We start from the raw sequence: 9131 nt of genomic DNA, 5'->3' as shown, positions 1-9131 counted from the left end.
GTGGGTACTGTCTTCGCATTGACAGAGCTTTAGCTTTAGCCGAGATTTCAGAGACACAATTTACCATGTTTATAAGGACTAAGCTAAACTAATTTATGCAGGTTAGTTGAGAGAAAAGGCAGACCCAAGGATTAGATGGTGGAAAGTAAAAAAAGGAGTAGCTATCACAGAAAGTGACTATTAGTTAAGGGGAGTAAATTACTTTGAGAGGAAGGCAGTGTGAAAAAACTGGAAATAATGTGTGTTCCACAGAATTAAGACTGAAGAAAAGAAAAAGGAAAGTAGGTGGTGGGGTGAGAAAGTGCAGGAAAAAAAACACGAGTACTGTAAGGCTAAGCACAAAGCAGAGAACATTTATACTGAGCTATGAGACGTTTGACAGTAAACAAGGTGAAACTGATCAGTACTGATTATCGAAACAAAGGAAAAGCGGTACAGTGGGTTAGGATAAAGGATAGAGGGATGTGTTAGATAATAAATAGTACTGTGTAAAGGAGGTGGAAGGGTTACTTTGAGAAGCTCATGAATAAGGAAAATGAGAGAGGGGAGAAGAGATGGAGCAGAGATAGTGAATCACAGGGGGAAATGGTGAGTATGGACTTTGGATAGCATGTAGTGTAGAAAAGGATGACATACCCGTAGAGTATGGAAATGTATGGTAAAGCGAGTGCAGGGGTGTTTGAAGAGTCAATTCTTAAGTATCAAATTTCAATATTTTAAAATGAGCTTCAGACCAAGACTTTTAACATCTAAAAGAACGCCTATCTCAAAAGCATCACAATGGGTTTCCCAGATTTTTTGGTGTAGAACAAACTTCAAAAACATGCATCCTGTTTCCTCCACTTCACAGTTATGTAATACTTTGGTGTAAATCACCGATATAACACATGAACCTTTGTGGTTTTGATGCGACAAACTGTGAAAGAACCCAAGTGGTTATACACATTTTGAAAGGCACTGTTGTTGATGGAATGTCCTGCAAATGTATTCAGCTCTACAAAACTTGCATAGCAGTTTCGCTACTTTTCTTTCTGAGTATGTATTCTTAAAACAATCTTTTATTTGATTTAATATTTAAATTATTTTATTATATTTTGGGACCTTGCCTGTATTTCTCTAGAGCTTTGGTACTGACTGTTATATAGACATAATGCATTAGTAAAAGCAGTATATCCAGGTTACAACTGAACTAACTGTAAAGCTATGCAGGTTGGTCTTTCTTTTTTTTAAGCAGTTGCTTAGGACGTTCCAAAAGTCTTTATCAATATTTTGCAAATCATGGAGGAACTTCTGTTTTCTTACAACTGATGCTTGTTACACTGTTTCCAAACACCAATTAGAAAACAGTGTGGCAAGTGAAATACGTTGCAGAGTTGACACTAAAAGGAAGCCCTTGCAACCACTTCCCTGTGTCACTTTAACAGACAGAAAGGTTATTAAATAGTTTAGAGAGATTTGATTGGCTGGTGCTCTTCGTTGGGTGGATAGTAGGGTTGATAGGATAAATGAGAATAAGTATCTGTTCTTAAAAGCAGGGGATGACACGGATTTCTGGTGACACGGATTCTCTTCATCCACAGAGACGGGTTGAGGTGAGCAACTTCTCTTCACACTGAACCCATATTAAAAAAATAAACTGTTTTATCAAACAGAACCATTTGGGTTTTTAGATATTCTTATTTAGCCAATCAACACCCCTTCCTTTGTTGTATTGCATCTTTATTAATATAAGGAAGATTGCACAAGGTACCTGGGCACAAAGAAACAAACACTACAACAAAACAACTAAACTTAGATATTCAGGTGTGACAGGGGCAAAAACACTGAGAGTTACACACTAGATTAATAATGTGAATAAAAAGCTTATCTAAAGTTAAGTTTTTAAGCAAAAGAGAAAGAGCTTATTAGAAAGGAGGGAAAAAGAAAGAAAAAAATGCGCAATGATTAATTGATAATATGGCATATTCAGATGAAAATGCTATGTTCAAGTTAAAAAGAAAAACTATGCACTACGCATGATTGTAGACTATGTGTTGTAGACTATTATCACTTTTTCATTAAAGTGCTTTTAATATGGTCATGAGTATGTGTGGAACGTGCATCAACAGGCCACTAATATTGTGCGGTAATCTGTCACCACCTAGTGGTCAGAGTTAGTAAGTCTAATTTGGCCATTTTTTATACAAAATAATAATAACAATTGAACTTTATTGATCTCACAATAGAGAAATTCACTTCTGCATCTTAACCCATCCCCTTGGGTTACAGTGGGCTGCCACTGTGCGGCGCCTGGGGAGCAATCAGGGGCCAAGGATCTTGCTCAGGGACCCAGAGTGCCATGACCGGGGATCAGACCGTGTACTTACATACTTCGCTGAGCGCAAGCGCACTGCTCTAACGACTCGGCCACAACCCCCATGATGCCTAAATTTATTTCTTGTTGTACAGGTTATATACAAATTAACGCCAAATCAATTTAGAGTAGACGACACTGAAAAAAGTACCAAACATGAGTTAAGGCAATAAGGAGTTAAGAGAGTTTTTGTAAAAAAGTTCTTAACTTGCTGAATTGTGTTCCAAATTAATATTTTATATAACGCCAGGTCTTGATTGTTTTTTTTCAGGTTCCTGAGAGAGAGAGAGAGAGAGAGAGAGAGAGAGAGAGAGAGATCACTGTGATAGACCTAGGCAGTCTTTCGTTAGGAAGGAAGATCAAAACTGTTAAGCACAGATCTGCAACAGCCGTGGGGAGGGTCAGAGTGACGACATGGTCACCAATACCCGTCCATGGGCTCGGAGTGCAAAGGAGGGGTTGCAAAGTTGCAAAATAGATGTGTGACTGTTCCTTGTGACATAGTTGACATGCCCTGCTTTGCTGTGTTGCAACTTTATTAACAGTTTCTTTTATAAAAAATAAAAAAAAGAACTAAAGAAAATCCAAACCAACTAAATGAAGTCTTATAATATCACTAGTTTTGCAAAATTAGTGATATTCTACATTTTTGAATTTACAGGAACCACAACACCCGTAGAAGCCCTAAAATAGGGCAAGTAAATCCAATTAAAATCATTTTACATATTCTGGTTCAAATCTTTACAGATAGTTGACACTGTGCACTTTACATAAAAAGATCCAGGTTCCATCGAAAACCAGTTTTGACTCAAGTTGCAGCAGTCATATTTTGTTTAATCCCAAATCACAGTAACTAATTAAATTCAAGATTAAGGAAATTTACAAGAAAATAAATAATTATTGTAAAACTGTTTAATTGTATCAACCCATTTCAATATGCTGTTCTGTGCAGGCACAAGATGACTGTGGAGACCATGATTACCTTTAAGTTTTACAAGCTAACAATCAGGACAAAATCTTCTTCAAAACCTTATCTGCAGCATTCATGTTTATTTTAAATCTATCAGCGACTTCTTGCTGGAGTCCCTGACATAAAAATACACAAAGATTTACAGGTTTACTGCATTGGTTAGTTTTCGTTCTAAAAAGTAAAACAGTTACTTATTTGTTGTATGTTGCTTTATGTTCAAGACATAGTTTATCAGCCACAAACCACAAAAAACATGATGCATGATTATAAATCGATTTGCATGTAATTTTGTGAAATAAGTATGAATATATGCCATTGATCTCGTGGTTAATTTCCTGAGTTCTTCTGAAGAACACAAGCCGAAACGTGTTGGTTTGCTAATAAAGTCTGCTCCTTATACTTCATGTGTTGCTGAGGTTTTCATCTTACCAGTTCTTGTATTTTCTAGCCAACCAGAAGTAGGTCACTCATTTTCGTTTCTGTCTGTTTAGAAAAGATGGACGTTGTTCTTCTGATTGCCGTCCTTGCTCTGGTTGCTGGAGGGAACCCAGCCCTTGGTCTTGCTCCATGTCAGCGGAGGGCTCGCGACAACAATGCGTACAAGAAGTTTGTTTCTAAACATGTTCTGCCGGAGAATTTTGCAACTAACTCAATGACTGCATGGGAAAAGTAAGTTATACTAAGTAAAAGAGACCATTCATCAACCCAATTTGATGGGAGTAAATTATTATACATATCAGACTGAAATGACAGGCTTTTTTTATACTAAAGGGAAATAATGAGGCATGCTACTCACATACCCGAGTAAGAACATATGACAATTTCTTCTTTAACACATTTTACAGTGTTCCGAATAATTAGTGGGTACAAATTTTAGCTGTCATATTGCCTGCAGCACATCATATTTGTACTGTAAAATACAGACTTGGCTACCCCACTGCTGAATCAGGTTTACTAATAGTTTCCCAGTTTCAATCTAAAAAACTCACACGGAAAGAAAAGCCAATTAGAAGAATTTTATTGATACAATATTTTAAGACTTTGGCGCTCAGACCTCGGCAGGAAACATTCACGCTGAATTATACTTCAATATGCATAAGCAGGTGAATGAGAATAGAGATGTTTCCCCCAGGCCTGAAACTGGTGGTGGAGTGGAGATAGATGAAGTTTGTTCAGTCCATAGACGCTGGTTTGCGATTTGATCTGCATGAGCTGAATTGGTGGAATCCAGTAGACTGGGAGAGCTGGTACCAGTACTTCACTCAGGGACCCAGAAAGATAGATGTCCAACTTGGATAAACACAGGTTTGCATGAACTGTCCATGATGAGCAAGCATGAAGCGACTGTGGAGAGGAAAAACTCCCCTTTGGGAAGAAACCTCTGGCAGAACCAGGCTCAACATGGCGGTCTTCTGCCGGACCGTTTTAAGGAGTAACAGGGAATTCCATGAGAGTCCAGCAGGAATTACACTCTGGTAGGGACGAGGTTGAAGGAGGACCATAGGAAGCCAGACGGAGCTTGCTACGATGGTGGAGAAGGGGACGGAGGTGGGTTGAATCCGGTCATCAGAGTCCAAATCAGACATTGCGCAGCCACTGCTTGCTTGCTGGGTAGAAGGCTGAGATGTGGATTTGAAGTTATTTTAAGATGAACCCAGGATGCTGATTGGCTTCGTGGAGGAGCAGTTCAAAGCTGATTGGCTTGCGTCGGAGGCGGATGAGTCTCTGATTGGATGGAGGCAGGCAATAGAGTTTCTTCGATTGAACTTCTAGCATTTTCAGACATGTTATTCTACCATCAACAAATGTACTTTATTAATGTGATCAGGATCTTGGTGTTTGAGGATGTAATTTAAGAATAAACTTAAAGGAAAATTTGAAGCAATCCTAATATTCTGGGTGCACTGGGGAGTTTGAGGAAGGGCTCAGTTTCCACCCTGATCGGCTGCTTTCTGCTTGATAAGAAGGAGTCTGATACATATCAGTTAGGGCTGTAAGAAGTTAAGGTATTTTTAGTTTTTGTACAAAACGATGTTCAGTTTCTTAACTTGCGGAAATTTCTTCCAAACTAAGATAACAAATAACCTCAGGTTGTTGACAGTTTTTTTCTTTTCTTTTCAGTTACCTGAGAGAGAGACGTCTCTGTGACAGACCGAGGCAGTCCTTTGTTAAGAATGAAGACCGGGGAAGTTATGTACAGATCTGCAACGGCCATGGGAAGCGTCAGAGTGGCAACCTGTGCACCAGCACTCGTCCAATTTTCCTGTATGATCTCAGAGTGCAAAGGAGTGGTTGCAGAGTCACTAAAATAAGGAAGCGAAATAGATATGTGACTGTTGCTTGTGACAAAGTTGACAACCGCTGCCGCCCTGTTCACTTTGACGGCAGCCAAGGCAGAAGGCCAAGAACAGGTGAAACCTGCAGAGCACACCCTTCTCTCTAGCTTCCAGAGTTCTGCTAAGCAATGCTTCTCTGTTATATCTCCATACCAAGCTTAGGGTCAACATTTTACCAGCTTTGCTTAAACATTTGTCTTTATTTTGTAAACTACTCTAGAGATACCACATCATCAGTGAAAAGAAAAACCTTGGGTTTACGATTTTTAAAATACCACTCTTAGGAATATTTGTTGATGCATCACAAATAATTTCTTCTGTAAATCATGTGTGTTTTAATTTGAGGTTTAGTACTTGAGAAGTCGGTTTTCTGTCATTCGTGATTGAAGTTCCTATATGTGTAGTGCATCAGGTCACCATGGCAACCAGCTATTCACATTGACAGCAGAAATATCCTTTAAAAGATCAGCCTTTTCTAAAACACAGAGAAATGCTAAGCATGGGCTACGTTCTAATTGTTAACTGGCCCATCCCTGACACACATATATGTATGTGATGTGCACCATAGAATCATTAAAATTCAATTAAAAGATCTTTTACAATGTACAGTAAAGGCTTTTCTGCAGCCATAGAAATGTATAAGTGATGTTACATGATTACGTTAAATACTTGAGATGTTTGCAAAGCTCTGCTACAACTGTTTTGTTCTTTGCTTTTATCTAATAAAAATCTGATGAAGTTCACAATCCTGCATTAATTCTCATTTCTGCTGTCATTCACATTTTTTTCATAAGCTCCATAGTAATTCTGATTAATCTTTTTTCCCTCTTAGCTCATGATTTAGATTTTCCTGACAATAAATATCTATAAGGGAGCGCAATCAGAGCAATTACGTAAAGATTTAGAGTATGAACACTGTGGCATTCATCAAGACAAACAAATATGGTGTTTTTGGTTTCCTTGGTCAGTTCCTTATGGATAGGGCATTATCATAGCATATTCTTTAGGTAGGATTTGAACTAATTGGGTGCTTTACCAGAGTCCAACCAAGCTCTCCAGTCACTCTAATAATATATCATGGTCAACAGTGTCAAATGCAGGGCTGGGGTCCAACAGAACTAGCACAGTGGTTCTTCCACAGTCTGTATTTATATGGATGTCATTGAACACTTTGTCGAGGGCAGTCTCAGCCCTGTGATGTGCACGGAAACTAGACTGAAAAACAACAAAGTGGTTGGTCATTTTAAGGAAGCTATTTAACTGTTGAAACAGCTTTTCCAATACGTTTTTCTGTACATATGTCAGTTGTACTTTATTTTTTGACCTGAAAGCCCTCTTCTTCTCCTTTAGCAATGCTATCAAGTCAGGGTTTATCCAGGACTTTCTATTGGAGAAGCACCTTCATAAGGGGCACAGTAGAGTCCACACTAAAGTGGATGTGGTCTGTGAAGTTTTGTTATTTTATCTATGTCCTCCCCATGAGGATAGCTCATTCCACACAGTGGAGCTGAAGCAGTCTCTGAGGACTTCTTCCGCCTCCTCAGACTATTTCCTCACGGTGTGTGTTATAACTGGTTCTCTGTGCACCAGAGGTTTGTACACAGGTTGGCGGTAAACCAAGTTGTGGTCTGAGCAGCTCAGGGAAGGGAGAGGTGATGAACTGTATGCCTCTTTGCAATTAACATACAGAATTATTGTGAGAAACTTTAGCAAAAATAAGTGATGTACACAGGTAAGCCATTAAATGTAATACGGTGTTTCAAATACTAAACAAAACATGTTACCTGGTTAAATAAAGATTAAATAAAATATAATGTCTATTTATTCATAGTAATTTATTTGTGGAGTTTATGAATGGTATACAAAATCTGAATTAATGAACATGTTAGGATTAAACAAATTAAACTAGTTGTGTTGAATAGGCTATGCCTGTGTTTTGACTTAGTGTGTGTCTTACTTTCTCCATTTTAAACAATCATAAATTCCCAGCTGACCAGAGCTTATTTATTTCATATCCTCTCCCTCACTGCTCCTCCTTTCCTCTCCAGCTGTCTCTTTATGTCTCTATGTTGGTCTGACAGCCAGGAGACGAGAAGGTGTGTGTCCTTATAGTCTGGGAGCTTCCACGAGACAACCCAACCCAACTGAGCCGCAGACTGCATGTATTTTTTATTTGAAAAAATAAAGCATGATCCGAACCGAGCCTTCAGTTTTGCCCATCGTTTATAGTTTAGCTGGACAGGTCTTCTGGAGCACCAGGACATATCAGGAAATGTCCCAATGGCCAGTCCATCCCTGAACCCCCCTTCTATTAGCCGATATCATAGCTCTCAACTCTCACGCATTGACCGTGTGACAAACGCATTTCACTGACTTCACATGCTCACACGCAACACATGGCATTTCACACGCAAACATGGCATTTCTCATGCATAAAAATCACAAAGCCCGTCTGGGCTGCGGACGACAAAACTCCGCCTTCTGCTGAGCTGTTTCAGCTTCTTTCACAGCTTGTGGCCATCAGTAATTCCTGCTGCAGTTCTTTTTAACAGAGCAGCAGGAAGAGTGATCAGAGTTATGAATAATTTTAGTCTTAACAGTGGTGAAAGTGAGCCGGTAAGGTCCTGTACCGCGTACACAGGAGGGGAGGGGAGGGGGGGGAGCTGCTGCTGCTAGATGCCCAATTTATTCAGAACCAGTCATGGCTGCACGCTGGATAATAAAACAGTTCTGCTAACCAGATGCAGTTTAAAAAGCCACTTGGTCTGTTTATAAGTTTAGTTTTTATTAATTCTGCATTTTTTAACTACATGCACCGTATTTCTGTGCCTCAGCGCTTGCTCCTCTCACCCCCCCCCTCCTTTCCCTCGGAGCAGGTGCTTTTATCACCGTTAACCATTCAAAACGTGAATCACTACGTTTAATGTCCTCACATCGGTAGCAACGTGTGCCAGTTAAAGTCAATAGGAGAGTTGGTAGCTGTATTTCATGCTGTTTTGTTTTTAACAACATAGAATCAGTGGCGCTTCGGTGGGTGTGCTGCCTCGCGCTTTAATTCAGGTCCGCACTTTTAAGGGTCATTTTAAAGAACTTGTAACATTAGGGGCTTCATCTCAGACTTGTCAGTACCCCTGTTCCCTTTATAGAAGCACTTTACAGTATTTAGTTATGCATTTTCCCCGCAGTGCAACAACGGGGGTAAAATCCGCCCACCGCACCGCCGCACTGACGAGAGCAATAGAGATTTGTCTGTTCAGCGCGGCGACTGACTGAGAAACCTGTCACTGTGAAAGGTGATAATGGTTATAAACTGTAACAGTCTAGAAGTGCATTGAGCTGAAAAGAGGGACACATAGGCAGCTGGATCGTGCGTAAAGACGCAGCTGGAACCTCTGTGTGCTTCAGTGTTGCTGCTGAGGGTAAAATGTTGACCATAAAGGCTTGATGAAACTCAGCCTGAATCACCAATCAG

At 39.7% G+C, this 9131-nt stretch overlaps 1 long non-coding RNA gene across 1 annotated transcript; it reads left to right on the top strand.

Annotated features, from left to right (window-relative positions):
- The first annotated feature begins 1475 nt into the window (after positions 1-1475).
- On the top strand, positions 1476-6399 carry LOC118556529. Its single transcript, XR_004932682.1, has 3 exons — positions 1476-1592; positions 3815-3992; positions 5445-6399. It is a non-coding gene; the product is annotated as an uncharacterized LOC118556529 (long non-coding RNA).
- The last annotated feature ends 2732 nt before the right edge of the window (positions 6400-9131 follow it).

Source organism: Fundulus heteroclitus, chromosome 14, assembly GCF_011125445.2.
Source record: "Fundulus heteroclitus isolate FHET01 chromosome 14, MU-UCD_Fhet_4.1, whole genome shotgun sequence".
Lineage (NCBI taxonomy): Eukaryota > Metazoa > Chordata > Actinopteri > Cyprinodontiformes > Fundulidae > Fundulus > Fundulus heteroclitus.
The sequence above is the reverse complement of the archived record's forward strand: the minus strand, read 5'-3'. Positions and strand labels throughout refer to the sequence as shown.